The sequence below is a fragment of the Clarias gariepinus genome, chromosome 6 (genome assembly GCF_024256425.1).
Source record: "Clarias gariepinus isolate MV-2021 ecotype Netherlands chromosome 6, CGAR_prim_01v2, whole genome shotgun sequence".
NCBI classification, from domain to species: Eukaryota; Metazoa; Chordata; class Actinopteri; order Siluriformes; family Clariidae; genus Clarias; species Clarias gariepinus.
Window position 1 is genome coordinate 18,780,031 of NC_071105.1, and position 15,396 is coordinate 18,795,426.

The 15,396-nt window shown below is 39.3% G+C and overlaps 1 protein-coding gene across 1 annotated transcript in view; it reads left to right on the forward strand.

The window, feature by feature from the left end:
* The first annotated feature begins 10,018 nt into the window (after window positions 1–10,018).
* The window catches only part of plxna1b (plexin A1b), a 197,610-nt gene continuing 192,232 nt past the window's right edge, over window positions 10,019–15,396 (forward strand). Inside the window, exon 1 of the mRNA XM_053497844.1 lies at window positions 10,019–10,154. The gene's annotated coding sequence lies outside the window, so the exon portion shown is untranslated. The remainder of the gene's footprint in view (window positions 10,155–15,396) is intronic.

Genomic DNA, 15,396 nt, shown 5'->3' on the forward strand with positions numbered 1-15,396 from the left:
TTCTTTCTTTCTTTCTTTCTTCATTTATTTATTTGTTTGTTTGTTTGTTTGTTTGTATTCATTTTTCATTCTTTTTTTTTTTTTAAAGTGAAAGACCCTGACTCCCTTTTCACCTAGGACAACAACTTTTTTTCCACTTCCCTTTATGGTCATCGTTTCCTTTTTGTTTCCTGGAACTTGTTCATTTCCTCTTCTTGTTTTTTTATGCGTAAAAGTTTATCATATCCTGCAGGTCATATCTGTGTAATTCCTTATCCAGTCCCTTATTTGGAGATTTGCCCATAATATCTTCGTGCATTGTGCTTTGCGATTGTGACCCATGCCTGTCGGACCTAAACTTGGATTACACGGAGTACATGCCTATCATAACCCATGCCTATTTGCCTTTTCACTCTTGCTATGTTCCATAACCAAGATTATCATATTGTGCTCAGTAAACACAACATCAACTCTATGTACTTGCGTCCTGTGCCTTCCATTGAGCATTAACCTCGAAGAGATACTCTCAGTGTTTGCGATTAGCGGGGGCTGTTGGTGTATAATAAATCCTTGTAATGCATAATTAAACTTGCTGAAGAATAACCCTGCTTTAAAAGCTTAGCACTACTCCATTAAAACAGAGCAGCTAACAGTTTGAAAATACACACAATTTTAAAGCACACTGGTTGTCTTGTTTAATTATTGCATACCTGAAGAGCCTTACACTTATAAAAGCGTGCCTGAGGCTTAGTCCTAATACATGCTATGAATACTTCAGTTTAATTATTACAGCACTGGTCATTTTTTTTTATTTAGATTATTGTATAATGGGATGTTTATATAGTTGTATGTATGATGGTTTTATATTTTTTATTAGTTATTTTACATTATATCTATGTTATTAAATAAGAAACACTATATGTTTTAGAATGACTTTGTAAAGAATCATATATGTTTTTACTGGTTTAAATCATTTCGACTGTTAAAGTATAGTGATAGTGATGCTATATTTCAGTATTTTAGAAATCCTTTGCCTCTATTTCTGATATCTCAGAACTCTGCATCCAACAAACCCATACATATTTGTGTGTGTGTGTGTGTGTGTGTGTGTGTGTGTGTGTGTGTGTGTGTGTGTGTGTGTGTGTGTGTTTTTAATACCTGGTTTAATCCCAGCAGGCCCAGACAGTCTCTCTTTTCAGATCTGAGCCTAGCTTTGTGGCTCTGTCTCCACTAACAGGATTTCACAGAGCAGAGCAGTCTTAGCTGAACGATGACCTCTGTGTGTGTGTGTGTGTGTGTGTGTGTGTGTGTGTGTGTGTGTGTGTGTTGTTCGATAATGACTTGCTGCTGTGATTGTGTTGTATTTTTCTGCTGATTTTAAGTGAAATGCCTGCTGGTATGGGCCAAGGTTATTACTGTTCATGAAAACATGCCTATAACATCATCAAAGTCAAAGGAATATAGAAAATGAGAGGATGCATGTCTAATAGATTATGCGACGTGCCGGTTTTACAAAGTTAACGGTGCTTCGCTCCCAAATGCAAGCCGCGCATGCTGCTAGAATTAACGGGTTGATTAGACTTCAAATGGTCGAAGAAACACAGCATGTTAAGGGCATTGTCAGGGAGGACACCTTGAACATGTTTGCCCATTAAATCATGTTACACACTGTGCACTGTGCATTTCTTCATCCGTCTGTACAGATCAGACGAGTTTGTCCCCAAAGTGCACACATAAACAGATATAATTACTGACCAGAAACATGTTAGCGGCCACACATCACTCACCAGATATCATCTGTGTCTGGTAGAGAATCATCCTCACCGAGAGTGACCACAGAAGTTTTTTCTTACATTTCAAACCACAGCAAACACAACAAATTATAGCAACATTTCTTTATTTAAAACCCCTGAACGAGCCAGCCTCTGTAACGTTCTAGATAGCATCCTATTTTATGTGTAATGTGAATGAGTAAGCAAATAAATAGTTAATGTCCTTCTTATAGGATTTACTTTTGTTTTTAAGAAGTGATATATTCCAGAAAGATCAGAAAAGTTTGCAGAACACATTATCAGAATGGATTACAAAACTAAGATGCATTTACAGTCCTGCTGAGAGTCAAACTGGGGTAGATCCTTTAAGCTCCATCTCATTATAAAGTTGAAATGTTTTTGTTTTTTTTCGGAACCCAATTAATAACCATGGATAATTATCCTTTATAACCAGCACAAGCTTTTTATTGATTTAATGCACACCTTATACACTACCACTAGGCCAAAAAAAACAAAAAATGTTGCATACTCAGAGATTTAGTTTAAGCCCCTTTAGCTTTGATTACAGCATGCATTGTGGTGGCCTCATCATTTGTGAAAAAGATTCCTCATGCTCACAGAACCACCCTGGAGTCCTGGAATATATCTGTCCCATCAGGGAGGAAAAACTCCATTGATTGGATACGTTGGTCATTCAGTACATTCAGGTCGTCAGCTGACTCCATTTTATTGCCACACAACGTTGTTGAGCCTAGACCTGACCAACTGAAGCAACCCCAGGTCATAGCACTGCCCCCAGGGGCTTGTACAGTGGGAACAATACGTGATGTGTGCATTGCTTCATGTTCTAACTTTCTTAGCCTTCTTACTCTGGAATAGGGTCAAATTGGACTCATCATACAATTCATTCATTTAGTACACAATCAATCTGAATAAAGTATTGGTATTTTATTACTCTAGTGTATCAGACGAAGGTGGAGAATTTCTTCACTAGACCCTTCTTGTCATGTGTATTCATCCTCCTCCTAAACACACCCTCCTCTTCCTTCTTGTCCATCAAAGGAGATGTGACAGTGTTACCAACCTCTCAGTGATCCATTGGAATTGGGCTACTGTGAACTGCTGATTAAATTGATGCTTTTGGCAGTGGGGTGGAGGTCAAGTGTTTAACATACATTATATTATATTATTTAGATAGCGTTATCACTGAGTCTTTTCACTTTCATGCCTGTGGGAGTGGGTGGTCAGACATGAAGCTCACAGGACAAAGAAAGTCAATGTTCATTACCACGTGAGCATATTTACCACATTCATTCATTTTCAGTTGCCACTTTACTGGAGAATGTGAGGAATCTGAAGCTAGAAACATGACCTAAGGTCGGAATACACTCATTTTGCAACTCACTGTTGGATGGGATGCCAATTTTTCACAGTTATATTTGGTAACTGGTAAAGTTCACTGTACATTAAATTATAGGTTTGTCAAACCAATTAAAATATAAATTAAAAAAAATATCAAATAGAAATCTAGCAATTCCCAGGATTGTTAAAGAGACTGAAAAGAGTCTGCTGGAGTGGGATTGGGAAACCTCGAGAGCACATTTTTATTGGTTGTACTAGGCAGTTTCTTCGGATTGATTTTGATCAGCCATTGTGCTGTTCCTGTCAAACAAATGTTGCAACCTTGAAGGTGACTTCAGCAATGCACCGAGAGCAATAATAGAGTTAATGAATGTTTCTTTGTTGAGTCACCAATGTACTGTAAATGTACAATATGCTTTAATGTATTCATGAGGAAAGCTTAAAAAAAATCTTGATTCTGTTACTAGCATGTTGATCCAAAGCACTACAAATACCATCTGGCTTTAACATAGAAATTCATGGTAAGATGTTTGTTTAAAAAAAAAAAGACAGAGAGAAAAAGAAGAAGAAAAAGCAAATTTAGAAAAATGTGTTTCTTATTCAAAAGGATGAGCGCTAAGAGGCAGGTTAATACAAAAGGCTACTTTGTATGAGAGTGAGTTAAAAATGAGCAGCACTCTGGTGATATTAAAACTTCTCTTGGCCCCACTATCTTATCAGAGCTTTCCGTTCAAGGCTACTGTCTCCCCAGTCACTGCTGTGCAGGTGTGAACGTGTTACATCAGTTCATTTGTAACTGCGGTGCGAGCAAAAATGGATGCCCCACTTGTGATTTGCACGAAAGAAAAGCAGCATGCAATGAGTCTTTTTTTATGATCTTACTGTGTACCACTAAGGAGGGAAAAAGTATCTACAAATAAAATTTGGACCAATACTCTAAGGAAGGTGAAAGTTTCTTAAAGAGAATCATTACTGGTGATGAGGCATGGATTCATCACTATGAGCCTGAGTATGAAATGGAAACGCAGACAAGGAGAAAGCTCAAAAGTCAACCATAAGCTGGAAAATTGATGCTTACAGTTTTATGTGATTCTCATGGGCCAGTATTGGAACATCATTAGGAAAAAGATTCAACAATCAACAGTGCTCATTACAGTCAAATGCTTATTGAAGAGCTGAAGAATAAACTTCAGCACAGGACTGCTATTCAAGGGCGTTGAGATCTTGCATGACAATGCACATCTGCAGGATTATGCTCACACTGTCGACATTCTGTGATAACTTTATTTTGAGGATTAAAGCATCCTTCCTATAGTCCTGATCTTGTGCCATCTGACTTTTACTTGTTTTCTCCCCTGAAAGCAGCCCAACGAGAACAAAGATTCGCTTTTGATGAAGAAGTGAAGACAACGGTGCATTCGTGGCTTGCAGCTCAGCCTAAAGCATTTTAATAAAAGAATACAAAAGCTTGTTGACAGATAAACAAAGTGTACTAAAAAACAAGGGGATCATGTCGACATATTATGTATTTGTCTTTTGTAAAAGTTAATTTTTAAAAATCCGGAGTGTGATACATTTTCAACTCACCCTCATATTTGTTGAAAAAGAGTGAAAAATCTGACTTTCCCACATTTTAAGTGTCTTCAGACTACAATATACAATATACAATAGCTTTTCTACTGTATTATAATGTTCACTAGCAGCGTAAACAAATTAAGATTAATTTAGGCACCCTTACATATACAGCTCCATTTATACTTTCAGGACAGTCAGGTCACATTTGCTAGTTTTCACATTCAGGTCTCTGCATTTCCTTCTTGTTGGGTTTTTGATGTTTGGTGATTTTTGTTTTTAGTTCTAGATAGCATGTCTTTTTTAAACAGTTCATGTTACATATGATGTCATCAGGTGTCATGTTGTTTTAGTACAGATTTCATTTTATAATTATTATTTTTTTTAATTACTTGACTCGCATTGGATGCCTGTGATGACCCACACTCTCCCAGCCTCCCCAGTAACCTTATACGAGGATTTGAATCATTTAGACCAGTTACTATGGAATATATACCCTGAATATTATGAGAATTGTTGTTAATATTTAATCAGATGAATTTGTTCTAATGTACGAGCACAATAATTTTATTGTTTTCATCCATCATGAATAGTGTTGTTCATGATGAATGAATATTAAAACATTATTGTGGTCATGGTAGAAAACAAATCACTGCATATATAGTCTATGCCATAGTAATAAAGAAAGATTATGTGCATCAAAATGCACATATTACGTGTAATTACAACATGTACTCTTTGTGCCATACTTTTTAAATGTAATTTTAAACTGCATTTGCCACTCAATGTCATATTCTATTCAGCGAACAAATCTAGGAAGCCAATTAGGATTTTGCCAAAATGGAATTATGAATTCAATTATTAAATTTGAACAAATGGAGTCCTGTGTTGATGAGTGTGGAATGAATAACAAAGACAGCAGATGGATTTGCCTAAAAGTGTAACATTTGGCTAAATATCAGTAACAAGACAAACACATTAATCTGACACAATAAAACAAGGTTTATTATAACATTGACCTCTGAATACAGATAATAAAACAGTGTAATGCTATGCTCATGTTATTTATCCCTTTTAAGCCATCAGACATTATGACCTCATTAATATCACTAAATATCAGTAAAATAATAGCCTTTTTTCAAGAATTGAGGTTACGAGCAACCCTAATGAATCTAAGAATATATTATATTCCTTAATCTCTACTTGCCATCAATGATGTTATCAACAAACAGAGATTATTGCAGATGGTATGACTGTTCATGACAGTGAAGTGTAGATGGTTTTGGGTGGTATCTTCTGCCATAACAACATTTATCACTACGCTTGGACAGGCCTAATAGCATAAACGCTTAAATACGGGAGAGCAGGGAGTTGTGGGTGTTGCCAAGGGTGCCATGTTGCAGCAGGAGGGGATATCTCCGCAGCCCCCAGATGATCACTCAGCTCTCATTCCCTCCCTGACATAAGGCGGTGTTTGTTCTGTTCCCAAACCTCTTTGCATTAATAGTGTATGAGTGCTCACTCACACAAAGCATGCAAAAGCCTGTGTTGAAAAATTCTCTTTTCTGCCTTGCATGCTTCATAATAGAGAGATGGCTTTGATTCAGAGAAACATGCCACGTTCGTTGCTGAATTCTAATGCGTTGACAATGTTTGCCATGACAGAGCTTACCAATAGATTTCTTTCTTTGGTTTTTATTTAATTATATATTATTTGTAAAAATTTTACCCATATCCTGGAGTCCAAAGACTTGATAGCATTGGATAGTGTATAACACCGTCTTGCAGTACACTTAAAATGTGATAAGCAGTAATATTCCTTTACTTTGAGATAGCAGTTTTCAGTCCATCATGAACAGCCAAGCTTTGTATGCACTCACTTTGTTCTGTGGACTTTGATGCATTAATAATGATAGACTAATTATGCAAAGATCAAACACACACGTGAGTTCTGTGTTTAAAATTGGGATAAATTTATTAGCTCAATGGTCTTAGCATGATTAGGCTATTCACTTTTACTTAAACAGAATCCCTGTAATATATGACAAAATTTTACAAAAGTTTAGATGCAATTGCAACTAATTAGTCAAAATAGATATTTTTTGACATATTTGATATTTTATATTTATTATGGTGAAGACTACTACAGTAGGTTATTATATTAGTCATATATACAAAACATATTGCCATAGATAAAATAGGAAACATACCTAAATGCATGTTAGCATTCCTGTAGGAGGGAAGTAGTGCTCCCTGCTAGTAGTGTGTACATAGGGTGGCTGTTTTTTTGTTTTGTTTTTTGGGATACCTGACTAATAATATACACTATTATGTTATAATGTCATTAATATAACGATATACATTATTTTATATAAATAATACACATACAGTTATTCAAAGCCCTTTGATACACATGCAGTATGAATGCTCTATCCTCTACACCTACTTCAACTGATTAGTATTTATTAGATATTCATCTAACAATTAGTCCATGGTCGACAGGCCACATAAACCAATAACAAAATGTTCATACATGGTAAAGGTTTCTGTCTGTGGACATTTATTTAGCATTTTTGCTATCCATCATCAGTGATTTGTTTTAGCGAGAGATACAGTACAGCTGCTCCTTCAAGTGTGTTCCTTCACAGGAAAGTCTTCAGCACATACAGACTCACAGTTTCTCGTTTATGTGACAAGCTGCATTTTTTTCCTTATTAACTTCAAGAGCGAGAGAAAAAAACAGAGAAGCTGACTGGGGAACGATTACATTATTTGCTATAATCTAACTGAGAACTGGGACTTATTTGTCATGTGGAAGTCCCAAACGTACCTGTGTACACATAAATGTCATTTTTAAAACAGGTAATATGATGTTAACTGTGACAAATTGATGTAGTATAAAAGAAATAAAACATTTCAGGATATGCTGTTATACATCAGGCTGTCCTGTTAGTGATTATTTTCCTGAAACGGCAGGCCCCATCATGGTTTACTCTGTAGTTATGACACTGTTAGCAGATTAAGATTCAGATAGAACTGTTTTAGTACATAAAAAGGTAGTGTGAATTGTATTCTGTGGAGACCAGAATGTTTAAAAATTTTTTTTTTTTTTCATTTCTTGTGGTTATCTCTAAAAAGGGAAGCCTTTTACAAGTCCACATAGGAGCGCTAAGCGTCCCCCAGTGTAACTGTGAAACTTGATTTATGCTATACCTGTTATACCCTTATTTTTTCACATAAATTGTGGAAAATCAAGTATTATTTGGATGGTTCTAGGTGCATATTGCTTTTGGCAAAAATATATATATTTATAAATCATGAAACTGTGTTTTGTGTGTGCTTGACTGTTCATGTGCTACTTGCCACATGCAGCTGGTTTAAAAAACTGCTTTTGTTTGAATATGAGCAATACACCATGGTGGTGCTGAAAAATGTTCACACTACAGTAGGAATTCAACAAAATGTTCTCAGTTTGAGCAACCACTTGATTCTGGTCAGGCTTGCAACAGATGCTGAGCCTATTCCAGGAGCAATGGGGATGAGTTGGGAATACACTGTGGATGGGATGTCAGGGTATGGTGCACACACTCAATCACACTACTAATCCGCCTACCAGGCAGAAGAAATGGGAGAACCTGAACAGAATCCACAGAGACATGAAAGGAACATGCTCAGAAAGAGTAGCCCAAGCTGGAACTGTATGGCACCCATGCTACCTGCTGTTTCACCGTGCCAAGCCAACAAAATGCTATGTACTATAAATACTCGGACCATTACGTAGAAACTTTGAAAATGCTGGGTGCTTTTTGTTCTCAGCTGCCATAGTTCAGTCTATGTAGTGGTGAAGGAGGGGGCCTGCAAATGCAAGATAGGAGACGTGTAAGTGTAAGGTGGACAGTGCTATTGTGCTGTATGGTGTGGTAAGTTGTCATTTTTGGGCAAAACAATTTTAGACATTTCACCACACTACACAAACCTCAGTCCTGCTGTACTCTGTCCTGCACATTTAAGTGGTTCCACTGCTCTAACATGCTCACTATAACTCAGGAAGCGCTGTTAATTAGCTGATTTGCTGCATCAGGGGTAGCACAGTGGTACAGCTGGTAATGTTGCCGCCTCACTGCTCCAGGGTCACTGGTTCAGTCCTGATTTTGGGTTACCGTCTGTTTGGACTTTGTGTTTCTGCATGGTCACCTGTCTCTGCATCGGTTTCCTCCCATTTTCCAATAACATGCCAGTAGCTGGATTAAATATGATTAATTGCTCAGGTTGTGAAAGTGTATGTGCATAATGTCCTGCAACTGACCGGCATCCCATCCAGGATGTATTCCAGACTCGTGCTGAGTGTCCCCCAGCATAGACCCCAGATCCAATGCGACCCTGAGCAGGATAAAGCTGTTAGTGCGAGAGAGCGAGAGAGCGAGAGAGAGAGTTAGATTAGGTGTGTTAGGGCAGGGAAAACATTAATATGTGGAAGACAGGAGGCACTGCAGTGTAGGGAACCTGCAGGTGGTTAGGGAGTTGGTTGACAGAGTTCAAGGATTAAAACTTGTGAATATTTGAATATGTTAAGTTCAGTCTTTTTTTATTCATAACACACATATTACTGCACAATGAAATTTTTTATTCTTTGCATATCCCAGCTTTTGTTAGTATCCTGGGGTCAGAGTGCCGTGTCAGCCATTACACAGTGCCCCTGGAACAGACAGGGTTAAGGGCCTCAGAAATCAGTAACTCAGATCCTTAACACACTGAATCACAGGGGCAGTGCTGATGAGGGTGGGCATTCAAGCCCCAGCACTGTCACTGTTCAGCCCTTGAGCAAGTCCCTTACCCCTCGGTGCTTTAGGGCCACTATAGTGTATCAGGGCTGACCCTGCATGCTGGCACAGTGGCGGCTTAAAGGCGCTCGAGCAAGACTTAACCCCTTGTACATGTATCATGGCTGACCCTCTGCTCCAACCCCAGTTTCCTAAAAAGATGTCATATGCAAAAATATATAATAATTTCTCTATGATTTAATATATACATGACAAATAAAAGCTTTGGTGCAGTTCCTACCTCTAACCCTAACCATGCTGTTGCACAGCTTGTTATTTTCTCTTCTCTAATACACCCACGTCGACTTTTAATTATCTGATTAGTTGTATCAGGTGTGTTAGAGGAGAGAGTGAGACAGAGAGAGGGAGAGAAAAGGTGCAGAACGGGGGCACTCCAGGACCAGGTTTGGGAAGCACTCGTTTAGTGGCGTCTTTGCAGCGCTCTCTAGTGGACGCGCATGTTAGTGCGCAGGCGCGCGGCCAGGATCGAGGCTCTGCCCCCTTTCCGCCAGCCAGAGCCGCATTCCAGCCCGTTCATTACGGCGGGGAGCCGAGCTAGCACGCGCTCAGCACGGCGGATACGCTCTCGAGGTTTGAGGGAATTTTAGCTATGGCGAGGACGCGCGCTCTGAGGATCACTTAAAAGAAAGTAAGTTCATCACCGCGTTTGATTGTTTCCCTTTTTCCCTTTTATTTACAAACGGTAGAGGATTGCGAAACGCGGGATCGACGAGGAGCCGCCGGAGTGTATGTGCTTTTTCATGGGGAGAGTTTGGTTTGGTTTGGTGTGTGCGCGCGCTCGCTCGCGCTCGCCTGCCTGCATTGCTCTCGTGGATCTTTATGCGTTTAACGCTAGGCATAACCCATTGGCTTTCGCGGTGTGTGTGTGTGTATATATATATATATATATATATTTAAGTCGGACTAGTTTCTGAAAGTTTCATGATGCTCTAGTGCTATTATTAAAGAAGGTGAAGTTGCTGCTTATGGAGACTGGAGGTGGTTGGAAATCTGTGTATACACACACACACACGCAGAGAATGGGAGTTCGAGCGGAATGTTGTTCACATTGCTTGAAGTGCTGAGAGAAAAGCATGCAACTCGTAACACTGTCTCCTTGTGTTGTGTCCAGGTCTCCGGTCATTAAGCCGCAGTCCATACACCGCGGAACACTGATTAAGAACGTGACCTTATACAGTATTTAAGAATGTTTTTGTTCTCGTGGAAATCCTGCGACGGCGGATCTATCGGAATAGAATAGACGAAAATCACCAGCAAGTATTACTCAGTGCAAGAGGAGAATGCGAGAGATGAAAAGGCAACTCCCGAAGGTGTGTGTGTGTAAGGGCAGTGCTTGTTGAGAATATTGCTGTGGGAATGCTCTCCTCTCCAGCAGGCAGTTACAGAGAACACTTCTCGCGGCCATATGTTGTCTGAAGGGGCTTTTCCCCCTCTATAACCCCCCTCCCTCTAACAACCCCTAATACTTAACCCGACTAAGGGGAGAAGTTATCTCAAGGGGGGGTCGCATTGCTCTGAAAATAAATACCAGAATTTTTTTAAACCGATTAGTGGTACCGTTCATGTGTGTGTGTGTGTGTGTGTGGAAGGAGGCTCTGCGGTTTTAGAAAAGCCTGACTCGTGTGTTTGGGAAGATCTAAGCCGCCTCACACACACTTTCTCCTCGACAGAATTCCTGGATGCCATGTCTGAGTGAGTGAGGATGTGAAATATCAGCGCTGGCTGAATGGAAACAAGAAGAAAAAGTTGCACGGAGGTGGTGTGATGATGTTTTGTTGGTGTGTGTGTGTGTGTGTGTGTGGCTGCTCTTTTTTTTTTTCTTCCCCGAGCCCTTTCTCTCAGCCATTCAGGATGGTGTGAAGCTGCGTTCACTCACACGCTCAATGTTTAATGAAACACAGCCGTTGAAAACCGATTGGCCTCGTCATGTTCAGTCCCTCCCGCCCCCGGAGCGGCTCTGGTCCCGCACCCGCCGCCATTCACGCAGGAGGGACAGAAGAAAGCGCGCGCTCATGCGTGACTGAATGGTTTGTTCTGCACGAGGCACGAGACTAACGGAAATCCCTTTTCGTAACAAAATAACGACCATGATCAAATAAATCCGTCTATATCCACTGAGCTTGGGTTGGCGGTGCACACTCTGAAAGAAATGACATTCAGGCCACGTCGCGTCGGCTCGACCTTCCTTCGGCGTCCAGAGCGTAATTGGTGTGGTCACGACGTCTGAGAGAATGAGTCATTAATGTCCACGTCCTGCCGTATCATCAGCGCTACTTCAGGCCTGAATTCCAGGGGACGGACAGGATAAATGTGTGAAGTTTGTTCAGTTGCGCATGCGCACAGCCGCTGGTAGTTGGCCATGGTGTCGTGGCTAAACGGCGGCCAAACGCTAACTAACCGCCGGGCAGAGCTTGAGCTTATCCCCGGCCAAAACTCATTTATCTCTGCGACAGAAGAAAATGATTGGAAAGAAATTGCTCAAGTGGGACGTAATTACGGCGAAACCGAGATATGGGCATTGCTATAAATTGGCCACAAAGGGAGAAGATTAGGCTTTTGTTTTGACTCAGGCCTAAATGCTTATGAGAGAAGAAATGACAGGATGTGGGCGAAATGAAGATTATTTGTGTTCTTCCAACTCTGACACTGCGCTTAATTTCCCTATCAGACCCTGAGCTGCGTCCTCCAGAGGTGATTTTAACGCCTGACACAATCCTTGTCCAAAAAGTTAGTTTTTTTTTTTTTTCATGGATTAATTGAACGCCTCAGAGTCTCTTTGGTTGTTGACTAAGCCAGACTGTGTGTGTTCCTGCCTTATGTGGGAGTAAGATCTTGGCAAGATGGCTGCTGTTACGGCTGGCTTGATTGGCAGACATTTCTAACTGCTATGACAGTGTCCTCCTTCAAGCATTTCTCTCTCCCTCGTCTTCTCCCTCCTCCTCCTCCTACACCTCCTCCATCTCCATCCTCTTCTTCCCTCACTTTACTGCACACGCTGTTGTCGCATTCTGCGGTTTGTATTTTCCTATTTCCGTTTGTTTGGTTCACTTTGGTCTGTATACAAGTATAGGCATCTCAAATCGGGACAAAATTAAACAAACATTTGCACAAAAAGTCCAGAAAGTTCTTGCTTTATGGTGTTCTAAAGCAGCACTAGCTCTAGGCCACTTAATCTGTTATGAAGTATATATAGACACAAGAACATCAAGCCCCTTTCATATATTCACTGCTTCAGAATCTAATGGCATCTGAACGTTTTGGTGTCACGTCTGAATAAGCACGATGGTCACCCTGGTACCGTAAAAAGGCGACACGGCAATCGCAAGTCTAAACTGTATTAATCAATAAGCATGCGCGAGATTACGGCATGCTGACGTAAAACTGACAGAAATCAAATGTAAAAAAAAACCCTGCTATTTATTTAATAATAAATAAATATTCACGACAGGGCCTTTGCTAAAAGGAACACTACATTTTAAATCCGTCTTCGTGCTCTAGGCCTGGCTTGCATTTCACGTTATGGAAAAATCTAACCAATCATAAACCACTGTATTCCTGTCACCACGGCTTTATCTGTCGCAGTCATGGTTATGTCTGAATGCAGTCATGAGGAACATTAAAGTGATAGTCATCTATGTCTAAATAACAGGTTGCTTACCCTGATAACTTGCCCATATCTGAATAGATAGCCCACCTGGCAAGGAGAAAACTCCAGTGTGCTGCCATGATCACCAACACATTTTAGAATCAAATGGCAAGTTATATTAAAGCAGAATCTTTTGATTTAATGCATGAGTGAAAATAAATTGATATCAGCTCAGTGTTGGATAAGCTATTTAAAAAATAATGCAGTTATCCTAGCTACGTTAAAGTGCAAAGATACAGAGAGCTTGGAAATATTTGTAAAGCACAGGTGGAGCTGCTTCTGACAGGGTGGTGGTGATTTTGCCAACCTAGACCTAGTAACCTAGAATAACACTTGGTTATAAAATGGGAGAAAAAACTATTGGGTAACCCATCACCATTCTTTTGTGTGGCGAATCTTATAACAAAAATATAATCCAAAATAAATGCTTAAAATTTTTTTTTTTTAAATTTCTATATGTTTGCATTTGAGTTGGTAACATTTGTATTTGAGTCCCTCTAAAATCGTACTGGTGGCATGCTCTAAACGATTCAAACATCAGCAGGCAGCACACCACTTCCTGTGTGGCAGGAGCGAATTATTTGCTAAGTTTGTTTAGAATTACAACAACAACCAAAAAAGAGAAATACCAAATTGGGATATTTATAAGCCCGTAAGTATGGTGATATCGTATCTAGTCCTTGGTAATCTGTCACGTTATGAGGAATGTCCCAATAAACTGTTTCTAATGAAACATAATAACCACAGTTAAAAACCTGAGTAAGTTACTGTATTTCTATTGTATTTTCCAGGTTTATAAGTAGTGGTTTACATTTCTAAACAGTCATGAGGCATTGTTCAAGTGATATTAAACATGTTGACTGCTATAGAACAGGAAAATGAGTCAATTGACCTGTAAATTTAACAGCTTATAATCTTTTTTTGTTTCCTCCGTGCTAACTGCTTTCTTCATTATTCTAATGTAAATATGTAAATAATAACACTGTTGAGAACAGGCATTTAAAAGAAACAGTAGCAGAGAAAGCCTATTGCCAGTAAGGTAATTAGTCTGTTTGTCCAACAATAAAGAGCACAAGTTGTAAAATAATGCATTTTATTCATTATGAAGATGATACATGCTTACATAAATCTTATTTCTTTAACTGCCAGTGGGTTCCTGTTTTTTTTTTTTTTTTTTTTTATATAAGCTCACTAAACCCAAGAAAGAAAAAAGAATAGGCTCCACCTTATACCTGATTAACTGGTTATTGGGGATGGATAAATGAATGACCATAAATTTCTTAATTTAGAAATAGTAAGGGTAGGTGCTCTGGGAGTGGAACTGTAGTATGTTACCTATACCGTCTTACAGATGTAACATTGAATATGTTGTTTTTGGTTGGGAGATTTTTATTTTTATAGTTTATTTAGGTGGTAAAGACTTATTGCTTGGCTGATTGTTTTAACTTTATAACTGAGCATTCATTAATGTCAATGTGAGTGCCTGTGTAATGCATATACTATTCTGTTCATCCTTAAAGCAGGGTCCAGGCATTGATGGTTTAAATTAGGCTACTAATTTGTTTAGCTTCTTTTTTTATTGTGAAGTAGAACAGATTTAGTTTGTTGCAAAGCAACTTTTTTCAAGCAGGTAGAGCCAAAGATCAAGAACCCTAATGGCATTTAAAATGGTTCTCTTTGAGCTGGGGTTGAGAAACTCAAAGGCAGAAATTCCATACTATGCTACTACCTTTCGGTAAAAGAAAACTGCTTCCAGTTAAAGCCATGCTCACCTCAAGGTTAAATCTAGATACAGATGTGAATATTAGGAGCAACAAAAAAAGATACAGATCTAGAGAGTGGCGTTGTATTACGCTTGTATGAAGGTCATTTTTAAGTTTGCTGTTCTGGCAGATTTGGAGTTGATAGCAAGCCCTGTGATGGCATATGATGAAGCCAAGGAAAGTACCATGTGGAAGCCACAAAGTGAAGTGTGGTAGCTGACCTGATAACATGTTATGTGTAATCTAAGTCCAGGTTGAGGGTAAGAACCTGCCAGATGTACTCTGGCTCCCCGAGGAAAGGAATGTGAAAACAACAAACCGAACAGGATGGTGGAAAAGTCCTCCTGTTTGTCTTGTGTAGTGTTTCACTGTTACTTCTCCGAGGTGCATTCAAGTCAAACCGGAAATTTTGGTTGTGCAGAATAACAGAACAAAGTGATAAGTTTTAAAACCTTCTTTTA